We start from the raw sequence: 25,082 nt of genomic DNA, 5'->3' as shown, positions 1-25,082 counted from the left end.
CAGGGTGCTAAATGATGGGCTGAGATGCTCAGCACAGATCCATCTCTTCCAGGAACCAGGATTCCAACTGTCATACACTTTAGTCCCTTTGTTACTTACACCCTAGAAAATATTCCTACAATGTAATACATGCTTATGTATGTGTATATATATATATATATATATATATATATATTCATATATATATGTATCTATTTCCAGAGTGAGAGAAAACAGAAAAAATAAGAGGAGACTTTTGACTAAGGAAAAAAAAGTCACAGATTTCAAAAAGTTCGATAGATCTGTGTTAATATCGTCACAGATAATTCAGAATCAGAGAACTAGATTTTATTAGGGAGTTTTAAATGCCTCCTTTCTGCTGTTGAGAGATTCCTAAGAATATTCTGAATGTCATAGATTTTAACTTTGTCAGTGTCCTGGAAAGATTTTTTTTTTTTTTAACATTTAATTGTATTACATTTCTCTTAAAGCCCTTTCTCCACTGTTATTTTCTAAGACATTTCATTTCTGCTTCACAGGTCACTACGGTGATACTGATACATTTTCTAAAGGACTATTACAACACCATGAACTGCATGGACTAGTCAGCCACCCTGCTCAGCACTGGAAATGCAGACATTCATCCATTCATCCAACAAATATCTGTGGAATTCCTTCCAAGTAAAGCCATTGTGGAAGACTGCTAACAGTTGATTCAAAGATCATTATCAACAAAAAAGTTTTTGTCTGCCTGCTGGGGCAAGGGATGCAGGGAGGAATAAGTGAAAGGCTACAGGGAAGTACGGGTGGAACCAAGGACTTAGGGACCAGAAAGAGAGCTATGCTCAAACCTCAGTCTTCCTGTGCGACCCCAGGAAGCAGGGTAAGCTCTCTGATCTTCAGTGTCTTTATCTTCAGAATGTGGATCCACCATCATTCATACAACGAACCTGCCCACTATGTCCTAGGTACCGGTCCTTGTCAAATTCATTTACTTAGGCTCTCTCGTTAACTGCTGACCCCAGTGCTCCGAGACAACTGGCCATGAGGTACTCAACAAATGCTAATTTATGTTCTCCTGTCCGTCTCACCTATATATTCATTTAATAAACTTTGAACCAAGCCCTGTGCTAGGAAGCCCTTGGTTTAAAGAAAAAAGAGATAAAGTCCACACCTCAAGCTTCCCAATCTAGTTGGAGACACAATCCATAAACCCATAAATTATCCAGTAATCATTGTAATGAGAGCACTGTGCATGGAACCTTATTGGGAATGGAAGTGAGGCATCTAGCCTGGCCCGGGGCTAGGGTGTGGGGTCGGGGAGGAAGCAGGTGGCCCTGAGCCGAGGTGAGGAGACTGGAGGAGGGATCCTCCCTCTTTCTGCCAGATGTGGAAGAACCAGTACTTGTGAGAACCAGCAGGTTCAGTTCAGTTCACTTCAGTTCACTTCAGTCGCTCAGTCGTGTTTGACTCTTTGCGACCCCATGAATCACAGCACGCCAGGCCTCCCTGTCCATCACCAACTCCCGGAGTTCACTCAAACTCACGTCCATTGAGTTGGTGATGCCATCCAGCCATCTCATCCTCTGTCATCCCTTTCCCCTCCTGCCCCCAATCTCTCCCAGCATCAGAGTCTTTTCCAATGAGTCAACTCTTTGCATGAGGTGTCCGAAGTACTGGAGTTTCAGCTTTAGCATCATTCCTTCCAAAGAATCCCAGGGCTGATCTCCTTCAGAATGGACCGGTTGGATCTCCTTGCAGTCCAAGGGACTCTCAAGAGTCTTCTCCAACACCACAGTTCAAAAGCATCAATTCTTTGGCGCTCAGCTTTCTCCACAGTCCAACTCTGCCTTGACTAGACGGACCTTTGTTGGCAAAGTAATGTCTCTGCTTTTCAATATGCTATCTAGGTGGGTCATAACTTTCCTTCCAAGGAGTAAGCATCTTTTAATTTCATGGCTGCAGTCACCATCTGCAGTGATTTTGGAGCCCCGAAAAATAAAGTCTGACACTATTTCCACTGTTTCCCCATCTATTTCCCATGAAGTGATGGGACCAGATGCCATGATCTTCGTTTTCTGAATGTTGAGCTTTAAGCCAACTTTTTCACTCTCCACTTTCACTTTCATCAAGAGGCTTTTTAGTAACTCTTCACTTTCCGCCATAAGGATGGTGTCATCTGCATATTTGAGGTTATTGATATTTCTCCCAGCAATCTTGATTCCAGCTTGTGCTTCTTCCAGCCCAGAGTTTCTCATGATGTACTCTGCATATAAGTTAAATAAGTGGGGTGACAATATACAGCCTTGACGTACTCCTTTTCCTATTTGGAACCAGTCTGTTGTTCCATGTCCAGTTCTAACTGTTGCTTCCTGACCTGCATACAGATTTCTCAAGAGGCAGGTCAGGTGGTCTGGTATGCCCATCTCTTTCAGAATTTTCCACAGTTTATTGTGATCCACACAGTCAAAGGCTTTGGCATAGTCAATCAAGCAGAAATAGATGTTTTTCTGGAACTCTCTTGCTTTTTCGATGATCCAGCGGATGTTGGCAATTTGATCTCTGGTTCCTCTGCCTTTTCTAAAACCAGCTTGAACATCTGGAAGTTCACGGTTCACATATTGCTGAAGCCTGGCTTGGAGAATTTTGAGTATTACTTTACTAGTGTGTGAGATGAGTGCAATTGTGTGGTAGTTTGAGCATTCTTTGGCATTGCCTTTCTTTGGGATTGGAATGAAAACTGCCCTTTTCCAGTCCTGTGGCCACTGCTGAGTTTTCCAAATTTGCTGGCATATTGAGTGCAGCACTTTCACAGCATCATCTTTCAGGATTTGGAATAGCTCAACTGGAATTCCATCACCTCCACTAGCTTTGTCCATAGTGATGCTTTCTAAGGCCCACTTGACTTCACATTCCAGGATATCTGGCTCTAGGTGAGTGATCACACCATCGTGATTATCTGGGTTGTGAAGATCTTTTTTGTACAGTTCTTCTGTGTATTCTTGCTACCTCTTCTTAATATCTTCTGCTTCTGTTAGGTCCATACCATTTCTGTCCTTTATTGAGCCCATCTGCATGAAATGTTCCCTTGGTATCTCTAATTTACTTGAAGAGATCTCTAGTCTTTCCCATTCTGTTGTTTTCCTCTATTTCTTTGCATTGATCACTGAAGAAGGCTTTCTTATCTCTTCTTGCTATTCTTTGGAAGTCTGCATTCAGATGCTTATACCTTTCCTTTTCTTCTTTGCTTTTTGCTTCTCTTCTTTTCAAGCTATTTGTAAGGCCTCCCCAGACAGCCATTTTGCTTTTTTGCATTTCTTTTCCATGGGGATCGTCTTGATCCCTGTCTCCTGTAAAATGTCATGAACCTCAGTCCATAGTTCATCAGGCAGTCTATCTATCAGATCTAGTCCCTTAAATCTATTTCTCACTTCCACTGTATAATCATAAGCAGGTTACTGCTTCTGAACTTCAGAGAAGGCAATGGCACCCCACTCCAGTACTCTTGTTTGGAAAATCCCATGGATGGAGGAGCCTGGAAGGCTGCAGTCCACAGGGTCACTGAGGGTCGGACACGACTGAGCGACTTCACTTTCACTTTTCACTTTCATGCATTGGAGAAGGAAATGGCAACCCACTCCAGTGTTCTTGCCTGGAGAATGCCAGGGACGGGAGAGCCTGGTGGGCTGCTATCTGTGGGGTTGCACAGAGTCGGACACGACTGAAGTGACTTAGCAGCAGCAGCAGCTGTTTTTCTGGAGAAGGCAATGGCAACCCACCCCAGTACTCTTGTCTGGAAAATCCCATGGACGGAGGAGCCTGGTGGGCTGCAGTCCACGGGGTCGCTAAGAGTCGGACACGACTGAGCGACTTCACTTTCACTTTTCATTTTCATGCATTGGAAAAGGAAATGGCAACCCACTCCAGTGTTCTTGCCTGGAGAATCCCAGGGACGGAGGAGTCTGTTGGGCTGCCGTCTATGGGGTCGCACAGAGTCGGACACGACTGAAGTGACTTAGCAGTAGCAGCAGAAGCTTCTGAACTAAGGAAGGAATAACAATGATGTAAAACTACAAGCACATCGCAGTGAAACATACTCTCTCTGATGATGAAAATGCAAGAGTTCCAAGGAATAGCAATGGCTCTTCAGGAAATGGATCTGACCAAATAAAACCCATATGGTCAGACCTTTGTGTTTTTAATTAATTAATTTCTGGCCGCTCAGCATGTAGGGTCTTAGTTCCCTGACCAGGGATCAAACCGGTGTTGTTTGCAGTGGAAGCACAGAGTCTTAACCATTGAGTGGCCAGGGAAGTTCTTTTGTGTTTTTAAACATATCCTCACAAGTTACATAATGAAAATACCTATCAGCTTGACCTTTTTTTTTTTTTTTAATCCTTCACGTTCTTATTCAGAGTCATCTGGATGAGCTCCATTCACCTGGCTTTTAGAAGCGTGATAGAGTCACATGGTTGGCAAAAGCTTCTAAAGTTACCAATACGGCGCTTGTGTCCTGACTGCTTCTGGAGGAGGTAGCCTGCCACTCTCCTGACCTGGCCAGTTACAATACCCCAAGCCAAACCCAGTGCCCACCCCAAACGGGACCAGTGAATGGAATTCAATGGGCTCACGGCAGACACAGCATGGCTGCATCTGGGAGAGGAGGTGAGACATGAAAAAAAAACCCTCTGTTGAAGCATGTGTGCATTAAGAGCAAACCCAGGTATATCTGAGACTAGAGGAGTGGGAGTCAAAGTGTAAATAAACTGTAGAAATGAGGATGCTTGTGCAGAGAGTAGAAATCCTAGAAATGTGAATTTATTCTCTTTGCCACCCAGGGGAGCCAGAGATTCATGAAAATCTTACACAGAGCTGCCTAAGTTAAGAGCCAGGGACTAAAAATGCACTATTTCAGTTTGGGCTTTTGCAATTGTAGGCAATGAAAAAACAACTAACCAACAAAAAAAGGAGAATTTATTGATTCACATAACTTAGAAGTTTTGACGTGTGTCTGGTTTGGGCTCAGCCAGCCGCAAGGGCTCCGGTGGGCTTGTCACGGCCTGCCCCATCCTTCTCTGTCTCCCAACTGAGCTTTGCCCCATGATGCTTTCCTGCCATCCTGGGCCTTCCTCACTTGGGAGCAAAGCCAGGCCCAGCTCCAGGGGGAGCCAGTATGTACTCCTAGGAGAAGGAGAGAGGTGGGTGTTCTCATGTTTTCCAGATAACCTCCAAGTTCCCCCTGAGATAGTTATTTTGTATTTCATCTTCGTTTTACAAACAAACCTCAGGTGGATTAAGTAATTCTCCGAACTGTTAAGTGATTAAGTGGTGGCATGCATGCTCAGTCATTCAGTCATGTCCAACTCTTTGCAACCCCGTGGACAATATCCCGCCAGGCTCCTCTGTCCATGGAATTTTCCAGGCAAGAATACTAGAGTGGCTTGCCATTTCCTCCTCCAGGGGTGGAGGGAGGGGAGAGGGGTGGGGGTGGGCGTGGACACAGGAGGGTGTGAGGTGCTTTTAAGTAATTCCTCCCTTTCTTCAAGCACAGCCTAAGTCATAAAATCTTCTGTAGAGGTAAGTCCCAAAGAATGGAACAGAATTTTCATTCCGTGGGAGGCACAAGTTATTATTTGGTGTAGAGCAGTTTGTGGGGATGGAGTGGGCGAGGTGAGGCTTCAGGAGTGTGGACGGGACAGCTCGCCTGTCAAAGCCCACACGGAGCAGAGTCCAGCTCTCCGCTGGGGAAGTGGGGCAGAGGTGGCGGCAGCGGCCCGGAGGCTGCTGTCAGATGCCAAGGCTGACTGACCTAGGAGGCTCTCTTACCTTCTGGGGACTCACAGCCTGCAGATGCTCATCTCCCTGTTAGTTGGGACCAGGTTGCTATATCTTGCGGAGGTTGGGGGAGCGCTGCCTTGAGTCCAGTAGAGGTGGGAACAGCCAACCAAGATGACTTTCAAGCCAGTGAGGGCAGGGACTTACCCGTGATCCCCGTGGGTGGGGGGTGGGACACATTTCCCATCCTGGTCAGGGAACTAAGCTCCCCCAGGCTCTGTGGCAAAAAAAAAAAAAAAAAAAAGCCAGTGGGCAGAGGAGAGGACTGACTGGAAGAACTGGAATTAACTGTGTGTAGAGTGACTGAACAGGGATCTAGAGGTCTCTAGAAAGCAAGGATTTTTTTTTCATAAGAAAAGCTGACATTCTAACTTCTTGAAAGGGGGAGAATATTCAGGAGGACACATGTCATTCTTCAGTCACTCAGTTGTGTTCAACTCTTTGTGACGCTATGGGCTGCCAGGCTTCCCTGTTCTTCACTATGTCCCAGAGTTCGCTCAAACTTCTACCCATTGAGTTGGTGACACCATCCAACCCTCTCACGCTCTGTCGCCCTCTTTGCCTCCCGCCCTCCGTCGGCCTCTTCCAATGAGTCGGCTCTTCGTATCAGGTGGCCGAAGTAGTGGAGCTTCAGCATCAGTCCTTCCAGTGACTAGTCAGGATTGATTTCCTTTAGGACTGACTGGTTTGACACTAGGTAATGGCAAATGAGGGAACGTTCAGAGCGCAGGTGACTTGGAAACAGATGAAAACTGAAGCCAGGCCTGGCTCTTGAAAATTTAATCCATCTGTGACTTGACTCTAGTTATTGTAAGAGCACAGCCCAAGCCTTACAGTAATTGGTTTTATGCTACTGGGGCGTCTTTGGTTTCTTTTGATTTTACCTGAGAATTATAAACTATTGTAACTTATTTTAGTTATGAAAAAGAAGGAAAGAAAAAAAAGATTGGGACTTCCCTGGTTGTCCAGTGGTTATACTCTGTGCTTCCACAATGGGAAGCGCAGGTTCAATCCCTGATTGGTGAACCACGATCCTGCCTGCTGTGTGATGTTACCAAAAATTGAAAAAAGGAACAGAAAAATGATGCACACAAGACTTTTGTGAGTTGTGTTTGCATTGGTAATATTTTGGATATCCAGCATTTCCAGGTCTCATCCTGCCTTAGTCACTTCCTTCAGTTTCTGCAGATAAAAGTTCATTGCGAAGGGGACCCCATTACTATGAGGCTCTTGCTTTAAACTCCAGTGTAGAAATCTATCGGTGGTGGAGGAGACCCGTTTACTTTGGCCAGCAGCAGACCTGAGGGGCAGCCTGGGCTTTCCCCCCAGCCTTGATCCGCACAGATTTACTGCTCTACTAGTCATTCAACAAACACTCTTTGGGTGTCTACTACATGCCTGGCACTCTTCTAGGCACTTGGTCCTCATCAGTAAAGGATACACAAAAATTCTTACCCTTATGGAACTTATAGCCTAAGATAAGAAGGCTGACCCAGAAAAATGACAGCCTGTGGTAAGCACCATGAAGAAGACTGAAGCAGAGTAAGGGGGGAACGGGTGGTACAAGGACGTGTGTATGTGTGTGTGATGCACGCATGTGTATGCACTCCTACTTTAAATAGGGTGGTAACACGTGAGCAGAGGCCTGAAGGAAGGAGGGAGTGACATACAAATATGTAAAGGAAGGGATTCTGAGCGGAGGGAACAGTACACGCAGAGGTCCCGGGCTGGAAGCCTCGTTGGCATGTGGAAAGTGGAGCAAGAAGGCTAGTGTCCCTGAATGGAGTGGCCAGGGCAAGAGTGACAAGTGAGGGGGTCTGAGAGGCATTAGGTGGGATTACGTATGATTGTCAGAGTCCTCATGGGCCACAGGATGATCTTTTATTTGCCCCTGAGGGATGTGTAAAGCCACTGGAGAGTTTGAGTAGAGAAGTGACAGGAGACTCAGGACTCTCAAAGGACTGCTCTAGGTGCTCTGTGGAGTCCAGACCAGCGCTGTGCAGTAGAAATATAACATGAGCCACAAAATGCGAGATATTTGGCATTTAAAATTTTTTTCTGGTAGCCATGGTAACAAGTAAAAGAAACAGGTGGAAATATTTTAATGTATGTAACTTAACCTAATATATCTGAATTATTAAGAGTACAAGCTGTGATCACTATAAAATTACTGTTGAGGCTGTTAACATTTTTTACATACTCAATCATCAAAATCTGGTGTGTGTTTCACTCTTACAGCATCTCTTTGGAATAGTCACACTTCAAATGCTTAATAGTCCTTTCTGGCTTGTGGTTACATAGCCAAAATTTGGTCTCTGTACTCTCTCACCCCCGTTCCAAATTGAATTTTGAAACAGAGTTTTGCAGGGAAGAAGTAGAAAAGAGTAGCTTTATTGCTTTGCCAGGCAAAAGGGGCCACAACAGGATGATACCCTCAAAACTGTGCCCCAAACCTGGAGTTTTATAGTAATGGTTCAAGGAGGGCGTGATCAGCTCGTGGGCATTCTTCTGATTGATTGGTAGTGAGGTAATGCGACTGTGTGTGAGCTCAGTCGTGTCTGACCCTTTGCAACACCATGAACTATAGCCCACCAGGCTCCTCTGTCCATTGAATGCTCCAGGAAAGAATACTGGAGGGGGTTGTCGTTCCCTTCTCCAGGGGTAATGGGAGTCAGCATCATCAGCCTTCTGGTTCCAACCCGTTTGGCGTCTGCATGCTGGTGGGCAAAATACAGTTAACGTGTCCCACCTAGCGGGGTGTTTCTGTGTCTGCAAAACAGTTCAAAGATACTGATCCATGTGTTCCTTGAGGGGAACCAGGACCCTTCCCCAAGGCTCCATCATTGTTTTTTGACTCCATTGTCTCCACATCCCCTCCCTTGCCTGATTAGCACCTGTTTGAACCCACCTGTTGGAACTCAGGGATGGTCCTGGAGGCTGAATGAAGACAGTTCTTGCAGTGGTGCAAATAAGAGAGAAGGGTGAATAAAGATGAGGCTGGGGGCATAAACACTCCAGGGAGGAGCAATCTAGAGAAATCATAGCCGCTCCCTAGCGCAGAGGGTAGAAGTTGATCTATCTCCCAACCCTGCTCCCCGTAGGGAGGAGGAACTTTACTGGGAATAACTCCGGGTCTGACACAAAACACTACATTAGAACAGTCCAAAAGTAGACGTTCGGCTTGGGCTGAGCATTGTAATCCCTTCCTCATCACACTCCAGCACCAGGAAAGCCCCACCATCTCTTGATCCCCTAATTATTTTGAAGACATTATTAACATAGTTGGTGTGCCTGACACACTGCCAAACAAACTGAAACATTGGAGTCTGGAGGAGAGAAAGGTTTATTACAGGGCCACGCAAGATGAGGTGGCTCATGCCCTCAAAAGCCCTGGGTTTCCCAAGACCAGATCAGATCAGTTGTTCCGTCGTGTCCGACTCTTTGCGACCCCATGAATCGCAGCACGCCAGGCCTCCCTGTCCATCACCAACTCCTGGAGTTCACTCAGACTCACGTCCATCGAGTCAGTGATGCCATCCAGCCATCTCATCCCCTGTCGTCCCCTTCTCCTCCTGCCCCCAATCCCTCCCAGCATCAGAGTCTTTTCCAATGAGTCAACTCTTCGCATGAGGTGGCCAAAGTACTGGAGTTTCAGCTTTAGCATCGTTCCTTCCAAAGAATCCCAGGGCTGATCTCCTTCAGAATGGACTGGTTGGATCTCCTTGCAGTCCAAGGGACTCTCAAGAGTCTTCTCCAACACCACAGTTCAAAAGCATCAATTCTTCAGCACTCAGCCTTCTTCACAGTCCAATTCTCACATCCATACATGACCACAGGAAAAACCATAGCCTTGACTAGACGAACCTTTGTTGGCAAAGTAATGTCTCTGCTTTTGAGTATGCTATCTAGGTTGGTCATACTTTCCTTCCAAGGAGGAAGCGTCTTTTAATTTCATGGTTGCAATCACCATCTGTAGTGATTTTGGAGCCCAGAAAAATAAAGTCTGACACTGTTTCCACTGTTTCCCCATCTATTTCCCATGAAGTGGTGGGACCGGATGCCATGATCTTCGTTTTCTGAATGTTGAGCTTTAAGCCAACTTTTTCACTCTCCACTTTCACTTTTATCAAGAGGCTTTTGAGTTCCTCTTCACTTTCTGCCATAAGGGTGGTGTCATCTGCATATCTGAGGTTATTGAGATTTCTCCCGGCAATCTTGATTCCAGTTTGTGTTTCTTCCAGTCCAGCGTTTCTCATGATATACTCTGCATATAAGTTAAATACACAGGGTGACAATACACAGCCTTGACGTACTCCTTTTCCTATTTGGAACCAGTCTGTTGTTCCATGTCCAGTTCTAACTGTTGCTTCCTGACCTGCATATAGGTTTCTCAAGAGGCAGATCAGGTGGTCTGGTATTCCCATCTCTTTCAGAATTTTCCACAGTTGATTGTGATCCACATAGTCAAAGGCTTTGGCATAGTCAATAAAGCAGAAATAGATGTTTTTCTGGAACTCTCTTGCTTTTTCGATGATCCAGCGGATGTTGGCAATTTGATCTCTGGTTCCTCTGCCTTTTCTAAAACCAGCTTGAACATCTGAAAGTTCACGGTTCACATATTACTGAAGCCTGGCTTGGAGAATTTTGAGCATTACTTTACTAGTGTGAGATGAGTGCAATTGTGCGGTAGTTTGAGCATTCTTTGGCATTGCCTTTCTTTGGGATTGGAATGAAAACTGCCCTTTTCCAGTCCTGTGGCCACTGCTGAGTTTTCCAAATTTGCTGGCATATTGAGTGCAGCACTTTCACAGCATCATCTTTCAGGATTTGGAACAGCTCAACTGGAATTCTATCACCTCCACTAGCTTTGTTCATGGTGATGCTTTCTAAGGCCCACTTGACTTCACATTCCAGGATGTCTGGCTCTAGGTCAGTGATCACACCATTGTGATTATCTGGGTCATGAAAAGGGCTTCTGCAAAGTATTTTTAAAAGCCAAGTGGGGGGATGGGGGCTTCCCAGGTGGAGCAGTGGGAAAGAGCCCACCTGCCAATGCAGGAGACCAGCGTTCAATCCCTGGGTCAGGAAGATCCCCTGAGAAGGAAATGGCAACGTACTTCAGTGTTCTTGCCTGGGAAATCCCATGGACAGAGGAGCCTGGCCGGCTCTAGTCCATGTGGTTGCAAAGAATCAGACAGAGCAACTGAGCCAGAGAGCAAGGAGGGGTTGTGGGGTTGCAGGGTACGTGATCACTTGGTGCACGGTCCTCTGACTGGCTGATGGTGAGGTAACAGGGTGGTGTCACAGAGGTGAGCGTTATCAGTCCTTAGACTCCAGGAGGCCTGGGTCCCCACTGTCAAGTAGGTAACATCTTCCATTTGGTGGCTGGCGGGAGGGGTGTTCATGTCTGCAAAACAACTGAGGAAATTTGCATCAAAATACTATTATCTAGATACTTCAGAGAGGAGCTAAAGTGGAGGACAAAGGGGAAGTCCTGTCCTGGGAAGGCCCCATAGGTCCTGCTTGACCATCTTTATCAGCACTCCTCCATGGGTGTGCCCTGGGGTTGGGGGACAGGCGGAAGCTCTGTTTTCTCTTTGAGGCCTGAATTTCCTGATTTGTGTTCTTGGTTAATCCCAAATGCATTTGATAGTCAGGCTGGGTCAACTGTATTTCTGTTCTTTAGAGGGGAGGCTGGGAGAGAATCCAGGGTTCTTCTCCCCACACCACATTTTGACACATTTGTCGTCACGAACCCTTTTTCTCACAAGAGATAAAAACTATATTTTACTATGACCTTGGTAAAAAGATGAATCTATTAATATTATATATGAAAACATTTCCTTTGACTTAAAAGTTATTTTTTTCTTCTGATTTTAAGACAACGTAAAACATTGTCCTGGGCCCCTAAAAGAATTGTGGGCCCCAGATACCATGCCTGCTGTGCCCAATGGGGACGTTGACCCTTCACCCATCCTCTCCCCTCACCCCCACCCCCAAGAATCATTTAGGGCATTTGAGTCCCTCAAGACCTTTATGATGTGGCCTCTGAGCTAGATCAACCCCTGGGCAGGGGGCTAAGATCGCACTGCCGCACAGTGTGGCCAAAAACAAAACTTTCATTTTCTTCCCCCATGCTGCTGCTAAGTCGCTTCAGTCGTGTCCAACTCTGTGCGACCCCATAGACAGCAGCCCACCAGGCTCCCCCGTCCCTGGGATTCTCCAAAAATATATATGTTTATGTATTTATATTTATTTATTTAGGCTGCATGTGGGGTTTTTTTTTTTTTTTTTAGTTGTAGCATGTAGGATCTAGTTCCCTGACTAAGGAATGAACCCAGGCCCCCTGTATTAGAAGCACAGAGTCTTAGCCATTGGACCTCCAGGGAAGTCCTCAAAAGATGTATTATTTTTTCTTTTCCCCTATTCTTCAAAATCTGGCCTAAGCAGTCACAGGCATTTGGTGAATTCTGCATTCTTTATTCAGCTGCTCAGCCCAGGCCAAGTTCAACAGATGTAACCCCTGCAATACCTTCCATGAGCATTCCTGGGGGGAGGGGTCATTGCAGTTTGGTTCTCCTCCTTCCAGGTACCTTGTGGGATAGTTCAGTTCAGTTCTGTCGCTCAGTGACTGAACTCTTAAAAGTTCAGTCTTTTTGCGACTCTGCAACCCCATGGACTGCAGCATGCCAGGCTTCCCTGTGGGATAGTACTTTCCCTTTAAATTTGGGCATGGCCACGTGACCTGTTTTGGTCAACAGAATGGGAGCAGGAGTGTCATGTATCACCTCTTAGTGAAACACTTTAGGATAGCGTGACCATGCTCTCCTTCTCTGTCCTGGGTCCACCCTGTGGCAGGGGATGAGGTGGACATGCATGTCTCTGAGTGAGGACACCAGAGAGCAGAACCCCCTGGTGTGACTGTGGACTCACAAAAGTATTCACAACCTGAAAGTTGAGAGTTATACCTTGTGAAATGAAAATATCTCCTGCCATATTAATAAACAAGAAATGTCACAGCTATCGGGGGTTTCTGGCCTCCAAATGTGAATGTACTGTGCTGTGCTTAGTCACTCAGTCGTGTCCGACTCTTCTCGACCCTGTGGACTGTCACCCGTCAGGCTCCTCTCTCCATGGGGTCCTCCAGGCAAGAAACTGGAGTGGGTTGCCATGCCCTCCTCCAGGGGATCTTCCCAACCCAGGGATTGAACCCAGGTATCCTGCATTGCAGGTGGATTCTTTACCATCTGAACCACCAGAGAAGCCTAAATGTGATCCAAACTGTGATCCAGCAGAGGCTGCCACCACCACAGTGATTGCTGAGGAGCTGGGGAAACGCAAGAAGCAAAGTGAATAAGGAAACAAGATTGGCCCCAGATATATGAGGTGCATATGAAAGGAATGAATTCAGTGAGCCCAGAGGCTTGCATCTTCCAGTACATAAAACATTAAATTCTACATAAAACATTAAATTCCTTAACTTGATACCTGATCTTTGATGTTCAGACTGCCTACTCCCTTTGTTGCAAACTTATATATATCCTGACATCCCCTCCTACCTCCTTGGAGCAGTTTTCTCAGAGCTATTGAGATGCTGTCTCCTGGGCTTGGAGTCCTAAACATTCCCACCAAATAAAATAACTCTCTACTTTCAGATTGTGACTATATTTTTCAGTCGACAGTTTTATTCGCAGGAATGTTCAGGACTTCAAGCCCCGGAGACAGCGTCTCAAGTGACCCTGAGAGAATAGTTCCAAGGAGGCAAGAGGAGGAGCCAGGTTGTTTGGCCATAAAGGGCATAAAAAAAATGATTCTTCATGAAAGAAAACCAGATATCCCAAGTTAAGGAATTTAGTGCTTTTCTATATATGGGAAGATGCAAGAGTCTGGGTTCACTGAAATCCTTCTTTTGATGGGTACCAGGTATCTGGGGGCCAGTGTCCAGCTTCCTCTGGGCTGCAGACTGATGACTCTAGATGGCAGGAATTCTTCCCTTCCTGAGTTCCCTCAGAGCTCATCAGTTCACCACTCCCCACGACTGCAATTGCTAGTGACTATGGACCTAACAGAAGCAGAAGATATTAAGAAGAGGTGGCAAGAATACACAGAAGAACTGTACAAAAAAGAGCTTCACAACCCAGATAATCATGATGGTGTGATCACTCACCTAGAGCCAGACATCCTGGAATGTGAAGTCAAGTGGGCCTTAGAAAGCATCAGTGTGGAGATTCCTTAAAAAACTGGAAATAGAACTGCCTTATGATCCAGCAATCCCACTGCTGGGCATACACACTGAGGAAACCAGAAGGGAAAGAGACACGTGTACCCCAATGTTCATCGCAGCACTGTTTATAATAGCCAGGACATGGAAGCAACCTAGATGTCCATCAGCAGATGAATGGATAAGAAAGCTGTGGTACATATACACAATGGAGTATTACTCAGCCATTAAAAAGAATACATTTGAATCAGTTCTAATGAGGTGGATGAAACTGGAGCCTATTATACAGAGTGAAGTAAGCCAGAAGGAAAAACATAAATACAGTATACTAATGCATATATATAGAATTTAGAAAGATGGTAACAATAACCCGGTGTACGAGACAGCAAAAGAGACACTGATGTATAGAACAGTCTTATGGACTCTGTGGGAGAGGGAGAGGGTGGGAAGATTTGGGAGAATGGCATTGAAACATGTAAAATATCATGTAAGAAACGAGTTGCCAGTCCAGGTTCGATGCACGATACTGGATGCTTGCGGCTGGTGCGCTGGGACGACCCAGAGGGATGGTATGGGGAGGGAGGAGGGAGGAGGGTTCAGGATGGGGAACACGTGTATACCTGTGGTGGATTCATTTTGATATTTGGCAAAACTAATACAATTATGTAAAGTTTAAAAATAAAATAAAATTAGAAAAAAAAAAAAAGAAAGCATCACTACGAACAAAGCTAGTGGAGGTGATGGAATTCCAGTTGAGCTATTTCAAATCCTGAAAGATGATGCTGTGAAAGTGCTGCACTCAATATGACAGCAAGTTTGGAAAACTCAGCAGTGGCCACAGGACTGGAAAAGGGCAGTTTTCATTCCAATCCCAAAGAAAGGCAATGCCAAAGAATGCTCAAACTACCACACAATTGCACTCATCTCACACACTAGTAAAGTAATGCTCAAAATTCTCCAAGCCAGGGTTCAGCAATACGTGAACTGTGAACTTCCAGATATTCAAGCTGGTTTTAGAAAAGGCAGAGGAACCAGAGATCAAATTGCCAACATCCGCTGGATCATCGAAAAAGCAAGAGAGTTCCAGAAAAACATCTATATCTGCTTTATTGACTATGCCAAAGCCTTTGACTGTGTGGATCACAATCAACTGTGGAAAATTCTGAAAGAGATGGGAATACCAGACCACCTGACCTCACCTTGAGAAACCTATATGCAGGTCAGGAAGCAACAGTTAGAACTGGACATGGAACAACAGACTGGTTCCAAATAGGAAAAGGAGTATGTCAAGGCTGTATACTATCACCCTGCTTATTTAACTTCTATGCAGAGTACATCATGAGAAACTCTGGGCTGGAAGAAGCACAAGCTGGAATCAAGATGGCTGGGAGAAATCTCAATAACCTCAGATATGCAGATGACACCACCCTTATGGCAGAAAGTGAAGAGGAACTCAAAAGCCTCTTGATGAAAGTGAAAGAGGAGAGTGAAAAAGTTGGCTTAAAGCTCAACATTCAGAAAACGAAGATCATGGCATCTGGTCCCATCACTTCATGGGAAATAGATGGGGAAACAGTGGAAACAGTGTCAGACTTTATTTTGGGGGGCTCCAAAATCACTGCCGATGGTGATTGCAACCATGAAATTAAAAGATGCTTATGCCCAACCTAGATAGAATATTGAAAAGCAGAGACATTACTTTGCCAACAAAGGTCTGTCTAGTCAAGGCTATGGTTTTGCCAGTGGTCATGTATGGATGTGAGAGTTGGACTGTGAAGAAGGCTGAGTGCCGAAGAATTGATGCTTTTGAACTGTGGTGTTGGAGGAGACTCTTGAGAGTCCCTTGGACTGCAAGGAGATCCAACCAGTCCATTCTGAAGGAGATCAGTCCTGAGTGTTCATTGGAAGGAATGATGCTGAAGCTGAAGCTCCAGTACTTTGGCCACCTCATGTGAAGAGTTGACTCATTGGAAAAGACCCTGATGCTGGGAGGGATTGGGGGCAGGAGGAGAAGGGGACAATGGAGGATGAGATGGCTAAATGGCATCACTGACTCGATGGACATGGGTTTGAGTGAACTCCGGGAGTTGGCGATGGACAGGGAGGCCTGGCGTGTTGTGCTTCATGGGGTCGCAAAGAGTCGGACACGACTGAGCGACTGAACTGACTGACTGATGACATCCTTGCTTATTGATTTAGTAGGAAATTTTCCATGTCTTGTTACCATTATTGGAAAGGAGGAATTTTCAGACCTTCTTATCATTTTCAGCCTCCCTCCCCATAGTGGGTAGAATACGTTAAGCCACATTTGTTCTCAGGCTCAAGCCCTTTAGCGCTTCTGCAGAAGGAGAACTTGCTTATCTGATTGGTTAGAATTCAAGATATCCCCTGGCCTGGGCTTTGCTAGTGAGCTGTGCTGTTGGTCTAAAAGGTAGACAAGACCTACTCTCTCTCTTTCTTTTTTTTCATGCGCAGTGCCCGCCCAGGGCGCTGCCCCCTCCCTCCCCTCTACTCTCTTTTTTGTAATCTGCCTCCTCAGGACCTTGCTTGTCATTTCTGCCCATTTGATTGCCTGGGCAGGTGGACTTACTCTGTCCTACCAACCTAGTCATCACAGACTTGGAAGAGAAGCATTGGCAGCAAAAGGATTTACTTAAGACTCTTGGCCTCAAACATATTCAATCTGATTTGTCATTTAGACTCTAAGTTGTGTCCGACTCTTTTGTGACCCCATGGGTGGAAGCCCACCAGGCTCTTCTGTCAATGGGATTTCCCAGGCAAGAATACTGGAGTGGGTTGCCATTTCCTACTGCAGGGGATCCTCCTGACACAGGGATGGAACCTCTGTCTCCTGCATTTGCAGTTGGATTCTTTACCACTGAGCCATCTGGGAATCCCATTCATCCTTACGCATCCAGCCTAACTCCAGCTCAGCAGTGGGGGTTGTTGTTCTACCAGTTCTTTGGCTAGTGTTCCTTGGGTTTAGGACACTTAGGAATAAATCCTGAGAGGGAAGGAGGAATGAACGGTCTGTTACCCTAAACACCAACTGAAACCCTAAACAGCTCCTTTAATAGCATACAATCTACTATTAATTTCCTTATCTGTCGAATTTCCCAAATGAAAGCAGCATTCCTAATAGCTCACCCATATTATTGTTTCCGAATAGCCCTTATCAGAAATGTAATGTCCTGAGGGAGAAGTAAACAGAGAACAAAATAAAGAATAAGTGCTCAGTCAAGACCCTTTATGCACCTATTTCAAATTCACTTTTTAGAAAAATTATTAAATGGTATGCTTTGGAGGCTTATTGGCAGGGAAATGAAGCCATAGAACAGGGTCTCCAATCTCCGGGATCTAATTCCTGATGATCTGAGGTGGAGCTGATGTAATAATAATAGAAATAAAGTGCACGATAAAAGTAGTGTGCTTGAATCATCCTGAAATCATCCCCCAACCCAGTCTATGAAAAAATCATCTTCCAGGAAACGGGTCCCTGGTGCCAAAAATGGTGGGGCCTGCTGCTCTAGGACATCCTACAGAGTCAACACTCACCGTCACCTCCCCATCAGGCAGGTGCACTCACCTCGTCAGAGAACTCACACGCTCAAGTGTTAGCATTAACAATGTACGTATTAATACAACAACAATAACATGTCTGATGAGCTGGGCCATCAGTTGTATAATTTAAACGACTAAAATAGACATCATGAAGGACCACAACATAACAGTATTTTTTTTAAACAAGTATTCACAGTCAGATAATTCTCGTAAGAAAAAACAATGACCCTTGAATGCCCAAACCGAATAAAATGTTCAGAAATGGGAATTTGACTATTTAAAGTATATTCCTGTCGTTCTGTTCTTTCCTCCAACGCAAGACTTGTGTGAATAACAGGGCTTTTGGCTTGGTTTGGGGAGAGTTTTACATTTGCAAATCAATGACCCAGTCCTCGCTGAAATGGTAATGTCCGAATACTTCATTTCTAAAGCAAACCCAGATCTGGAATTTTTAATAGCCTGGGCCTGAGATTGGTGTTCATTTGTGCCCTGCGGCATACTTCCAAGACTGACAGGAAAAAACCCAACTGAGCACAATTGTTGGGACCATTTGAATGAAGGAGAGCAATTCATTTGAGGTTTACACTGTATTTTTTCAGTAAGTTGTTTAATGCAGCAATGTCTACAATCAGCCACTAGTGAGAAATTATGGGAATTTTGAAGTATTTATAAAAAATGATTTATAGTGTTATATGACTTAATTCAACAAATATTTATAAGCACCTCTTTTGTGTCAGGCACTTTGTGGATACAAAGACAAACTAGACAGGGTATTTTAACTTTTTATTTTTGTATTGGAGTATAGCTGATTAACAGGCTTCCCTGGTAGCTCAGCTGGTAAAGAAACTGCCTGCAATGCAGGAGACCCCAGTGAGATTCCTGGGTCAGGAAGATCCCCTGGAGAAGGGATAATCTACCCACTCCAGTATTCTTGGGCTTCCCTGGTGGCTTAGACGGTAAAGAATCTGCCTGCAATGTGGGAAACTTGGGTTTGATCCCTGGGTTGGGAAGATCCCCTGGAGGAGGGCATGGCAACCCACTCCAGTATTCTTGCCTAGAGAACCCCCATGGACAGAGGAGCCTGGAGGGCTACAATCCATGGGGTTGCAAAGAGTCGGACATGACTGAGAGTCTAAGCGCAGCACATAGCTGATTAACAATGTTGTGACAGTTTCAGGTGGACAGCAAAGGGACTCAGCCATACATAAACCTGTATCCTCCTCAAAGTCTCCTCCTATCCAGGCTGTCGCCACCTAACGTTAAGCAGAGTTCTTTGTGCTATACAGTAGGTCCTTGTTGGTTACCCGTTTTAAACATAGCAATGTGTACATGTCCATCCCAAACTCCCTAACTACCCCTCTTCCCATCTCCCCCTCTCCCGCCCCAGCCTTGCAACCAAAAGTTCATTCTCTAAGTCTGTGAGTCTGTTTCTGTGCAAAGTAAACAGGATTTTGAAAAAGAATTCTAATAGAAGGTGATAGATGCTATGAATGTGATCGAATTATGCCTAGAGGGTGTGGTCCCAGCGTTGGGGTGGAGGATGGACAGGAAAAAAAGTATTAGAACTTGTCTTTATCTCATACTTTAAGTTTTTCTATTTTTGTATGTTTTTAGATAGACATAATTGGTCCAATGACACACATAAAATTTATAAATAGACATAGGTAGCTATGGTATATAATTGGTCATTTTGAGAACACTGCTAAACAAGACCAGAAATAGGAATCATTTGATGTGTGGAGGACTCAAAATAACATTCCCAAATGAGCATATTTGATCTGAACGCCCCAGGAAGCCTGGGCAGAAAAGTAAGGGGACCACGTTAGTCAGAAGAAAAGTATTGCAGTGGTTTTCACATGTGTGTGAGCGTGTGTGCTCAGCTATGTCTGACTCTTTGCAATCCCATGGCTCCTGGAAGAGCCCTTCAGGCTCCTCTGTTCATGGGATTCTCCAGGCAAGAATACTGGAGTGGGTTGCCATTTCCTCCTCCAAGGGAACTTCCCAACCCAGGGATCAAACCCGAGTCTCCTGTGTCTCCTGCAGTGGCAGGAGGATTCTTTGCCACTGAGTCACCTGGGGAAGCCCAATAACACTTTTACAAAATGTGGAAAGGCTAGAGAGAGCCCTGCATCCGTGGTGGGCTCATCCAGTAAGGGGAGGGAGGGGTGGACTAGGTAGAAAGATGGAGAAGGACTTTGCCAAGTTCTCAGACCTGTGTTTTACCGAGTGCAACAGACAGGAGGGGAGGAGAGGGCAGGATGGCTAACCCTTGCCCCTGTGGATCAGTCCATGGGGTCCTGTTCCTAGTGATGATGCTGAGTGGGTCTCTCTCTGTGGGAGGAAAGAAGGAATGAGAACACATGGCTCTCCTGCCTCACTGATCCTCTAAAAGGTAGTCCTGAGTAGGAGAGGGTCTGGATTTTTAATTCTTGGACCATAATGGTCCTCCAGCAATCTTTGGCCATATCCCTAACATTGATGACCACAGTGTTGATCTCAGACTTGGGGTTAGATAAGAATTATACTTGAACTCAGTCTTTTTTTCTTTTGGCTGTGCTGTACAGCACGTGGAATCTTAGATCCCCGACCAGGGATTGGACCCGTGCCCCCTCATTAATTAATTAATTTTAATTGGAGGACAATTACTTTACAATATTGTGATGGTCTTTGCCATACATCAACGTAAATTGGCCACAGGTATATATGTGTCCTTCCCCATCCTGAACCCCCCCTCTCACCTCCCTCCCCACCCTATCCCTCTGGGTAGTCCCAGAGCACTGGCTTTGGGTGCCCTGAGAAGCAGGAATTCTTAACCACTGAACTTACAAGGGAGGCCTCCCAGCTATTGAGAGGTCCTTTAAATTCTGTGCCTGCCACGTTCCTTCCTGCAGCCTCTTGTCTTCCAGCACCACTCCCTCACTTTTTCCCTGTTCTCAACCAACCCCTGGGTGCTTCAGTGAGTCGCTTTTGCAGCTTCTCTGAGCAGAGGTAAAAATGCGTTCTCAAGATCTGTGGTCTCCTTCCTTTTCCTTCTCTTCTGTCCCTCTCAAACTAGGTGTTAGTGCACAGAGCAGGGAAACACAAAACCAGGACTTGCCTCCTCTCAAATGCCAAAGAACCTGACTGATTTAAGCAAAGAGACTCCAGCATCCACTTGACTTAAAGCTAGTAAAATGCTATTTCTGAAAATTGTGTTTCAATTGCGTGAGACATTATCACGCCGCGGCTATTGTTATTGAAGTCAGAGAACTGTAAAGGAAATATATTTTTAGAAGAAAAGAGACATAAATCATGTTTTGGTTCTAGCTTTTTTGATTAAATGGTGTCTATCGCGAAGCCTAGCATTTCTCTTGTCGATTAACGAGATGTCCTCAGGGTTCCGTGGCCGCCTTTCCGGTGTCTGATCAGCTGCACCCGCCCCACCCAGGGACTTGCATCGTTACCAGCTCAGGGCCCACTCCAGGGCTTGCTACTGCCCTCTGCAGACAGCTCTCCTGTCTTCTCACCCCCGATGTCATCTTAGTGCCAGAAGGCGTTTCCTGACATGATGAACTGCAGCCCCAGTCTTTTCACCTTTCTGCAAGTGTTTCTCTTACTTCACCGATTGTGTGTGTGTGTGTGTGTGTGTGTGTGTTTATCCCTCCCCTTTTCCATTTCTATCACTTTGGGTCCTTTCTTCATTTTCCGACTTGTATTCAAACCCCACCTTCTCCCTGAAACCATCCTTGATTACTCAAGCCAGAGTTTTCTTTCTCCCAGGAATACTCACGACTGTTGGAGTCATCTGGATTTCTCCTCTAACTGCCTGGTGCCCTGGTTATTTGTGTGGTTACCTGGTACCTAGTGAGGAGACATACACAGGTGAGACAACTTATAGCTTTTTATAGTTATTGATACAAAACTGTAGGTATTTATAGTTTGCTATTTTCTTTCTAGATATTTTATGAGTTTCTGAAGGGCAGAGGCTAAGTTCTAAAAACTGAATCTTTAGATTCCACATGTAATTGATATCATATTGTATTTGTCTTCGTCTGACTTCACGTAGTATGATAATATCTAAGTCCATCTATTTGCCACAGATGACTTCATTTCATTCTTTTTGATGACTGAGTAATATTCCATTATATATATGTATACGTGTAAACATTATTTATCCATATATATGTCTATATGGCTAAATAAAAGCATATGTAGAGTTCCTTGGTGGCCTAGTGGCTAAGATGCTGGGCTTTCACTACCATGGCCCAGGTTCAATCCCTGGTTGGGGAACTGAGACCCCACAAGTTGAGCAGTGTGGCCAAAAAAAGAGATACAAATGAACTTATTTCTGAAACAGAAATAGACCCACCAATATAGAAAATAGTCTATATATAAAATAGATAACCAACAGGGAACTATACTCAATATTCTATAAACCCTATAAGGGAAAAGAATCTGAAAAAGAATGTATATATGAATCATCGTGCTGTACACCTGAAACTAATAAGATATTGTAAGTCAACTATATTTGAGCAAAATAAAAAACTGAACCTTGTTGGTACCCCTCACACCTGGCACAGCATCCTCGGAGCAGGTGTTGGGGTGTTCCAGGATGGAGGTGCAGAGGAAGGGTGAGTGGGGTGTCGTTCTGGGCTCAGCAGCACCCAGCTCTCCTCCCTTCCGGCTGCAGGCACTGTGCCTTCCCCACTCTGTGATGAAACCCGAGCAGGAAGCATTTGTCTGCTGGTGCTCTAGCAATGATGGCCATGAAAAGGAACTTGAGCTGAGATGGCAGTCAGCCCAGAGGTCACCCACGATGTAGAACAGGGGGCCTGGAGGGGCATCCGGGCCAGCAGCAGAAATGGCAGGACCGAGAGAGCCTTGGTAGCTGTAAGCCATTGACATTTGCAGGCTGTTACCTAAGCATAGCATTGCCCATCTAATGGATACTTATTATTTAAATCCTTGGTGGTTAGGAAGTTAAATAGGTAATTGAGAGCCAAAGTGGGATGCTTGGAAATTTGGCACCTTAAATGCAACAAATCTAAACTAAAACAGGGAGCAATTCAGGGCAAGAAGGAGGGTTTTGGGGTCAGATTGACCAAGGTTTGAATCCTGGCTCCTGCAAGTTATATGTTCTGAGCTGGTAGTTGTCAAGCTTTTTGGTCTTAGGATCCCTTTGTACTCTTAAAACTTATTGAGGACCCCAAAGAACTTTTGTTTTTATGGGTCACATCTATGAATATTTGCTGTTTTAGATACAAGACCAAAGATTTTTAACAGTGATTTATTAATTCATGTAAAAATAATTATAGTGGCACTTTTCTGGCTATAGAGTGGTTAAGACTGGATTTCTACCGCAGGGGGTGCAGGTTTGATCCCTGATCTGGGAACTAAGATCCCCCAGGCCTCAAGGTGTGGCCAAACCAGCCCCGCCCCCGCCAAACCCTCCCCAAACCTGTACTATACCTAGGGCTTCCCAGGTGGCACTAGTGGTAAGGAATCTGTCTGTCAATGTGGGAGACACAGGAGATTTAGTTCAATCCCTGTGTTTGGAAGATCCCCTAGAGTAGGAAATAGCAACCCATTCCAGCATCCTCACCTGGAGAATCCCATGGATAGAGGAGCCTGGCGAGCTACAGTCCATGGGGTCGCAGAATCAGACCTGACTGAGCAACTGAGCACGCAACCATGGTACCTATCACTCCATCGCATGTTAATATATTTTTGTGAGCAGCAACTATATTTCCCCCCAAATTCTTTAATATCTAGTTCATTTATTTATTTATTTTAATATCTAGTTTAATAGAAGGTGGGTTCTCATATTTGTTTCTTTATCTGTCAGGATATGCTGTTTTGGATGAAGTAAATGAAGATCCAACTTTACAGGTACACAATTGGAGAATGGGTTTTTAATAATTTTTCAATGAAATTGTGGGCATTATTTGATATTACACCAAGATTCAAGACAATCAGAAGTTTCTTAAAGATTAGTTGCAACTTGAAACTGAAGGCTTATCAGAGAAGTTCTGTATGGGGTTTCATTAAAACCCATTGGTCTTTTACTTTGAATGAAACTTTTTAAAAAACCCATTCATGATTTTGTAACATCTTACATAGGTCCCTTGGAAAATAGTTTCCAGAAGTTGCAGGACTTACAAATGTTGACTCATGTTGTTATACAATTCAAAACTTCACATTTATTAACGCTATCATTGATGTCACTGAAAAATCTTCACCGATGGGGAGGCTTTGAAGCTCATGGTAGCAGAAACAAATTGTCTAAAATTCAAGTTTCATGTCGAAGCTTCTATCTTAATAGTTGTCACAAATAACATCAGCTGTTTTCTTTGAAGTGGAAGGCTCAGTTTATTTTTGAGAAAATGTTTGCCTGGTCCCTAAGGGTGAATTACCAATTTACGTGTCAGTCTGTCAACTAAAAACCATGTTTTGTGAAAAAAGCAGCTAGTTCAACTTGCGACTCAAGCATCATACAGGAGCTTTTCCCTGAGACAACATTGTAGTTTGATATACAGAAGAAGGACTTTTATGTTATGCTTCAGTTTCCCCCACAAAATGTTAAAAAGATGTCTACTCAAGGGTGTAATTTAATAAAATTATTAATTTGTCCTGCCGCAGCAAGGGTCCTTTTAAGTGATCTGGCTTTTTTGTTGTTGCCACTGTTTTGATTAGTGCTAAGGCAATAATATTTTTTCCCATAAGTAGTTTTGCAAGATTGGTGGAGATTCAACCCAGAAGAAAAAGGTAACATTGTACTTAGTACTGTTATAAAAAGTTTTGAGCTTGTGAACCTGGGCATTCCAAAGAGTCCTGGGAACATCAAGAGGATCATAGACCATACGTGAGAAATGCTGTCCTAATGTAAGCTGTCTGACCTCTCTAAAATAGGAATAAAGCTGTTTTATGAAGTAACTAAAATATTATTTAATAAGGAATAATGCATGGAGAGCACCTAGTATTGTGCTGGTATATAACAAGCATTTGTTAAAATGTTCGCTATTACTATTAATGTAATCTGTTGATATGTGAGGGTGTAGCTATCATTTATAATAGTAGTAATGATGATATGCTTTCATTTTTTCCATAAACTCATTCCTTTGGCAGATCTCCCTTGTAGTTAGTGGCTCCATCTGTCTCTTGTGGTCCTTCTCTCCAGTCAGCCAGTGTCTACTCACTCACAGACACTGCTGATGTGACCTCTTTCAGGTCCCCAGGATGGTCCCTTCTCTGCTATTTCCCTGCTGCCACCAGCTGGCTTACAGAGCATGGTTTGGTGGAAAGAGACTGCCGCCAAAGACAGTTCTGGCTGTTGGTATGCGAAGAATTGATGCTGTTGAATTGTGGTGTTGGAGAAGACTCCTGAGAGTCCCTTGGACTCCAGGGAGATCCAACCAGTCCATCCTAAAGGAGATCAGTCCTGGGTGTTCATTGGAAGGACTGATGCTAAAGCTGAAACTCCAATACTTTGGCCACCTCATGAGAAGAG

At 44.7% G+C, this 25,082-nt stretch overlaps 1 long non-coding RNA gene across 1 annotated transcript; it reads left to right on the top strand.

The window, feature by feature from the left end:
• The first annotated feature begins 160 nt into the window (after positions 1–160).
• On the top strand, positions 161–24,615 carry LOC133258349 (uncharacterized). The gene is made up of 4 exons (XR_009739980.1): positions 161–1,028; positions 4,395–4,644; positions 21,356–21,457; positions 23,421–24,615. It is a non-coding gene; the product is annotated as an uncharacterized LOC133258349 (long non-coding RNA).
• The last annotated feature ends 467 nt before the right edge of the window (positions 24,616–25,082 follow it).

This window comes from Bos javanicus, chromosome 12 (assembly GCF_032452875.1).
Source record: "Bos javanicus breed banteng chromosome 12, ARS-OSU_banteng_1.0, whole genome shotgun sequence".
Classification (NCBI taxonomy): domain Eukaryota; kingdom Metazoa; phylum Chordata; class Mammalia; order Artiodactyla; family Bovidae; genus Bos; species Bos javanicus.
The sequence above is the reverse complement of the archived record's forward strand: the minus strand, read 5'-3'. Positions and strand labels throughout refer to the sequence as shown.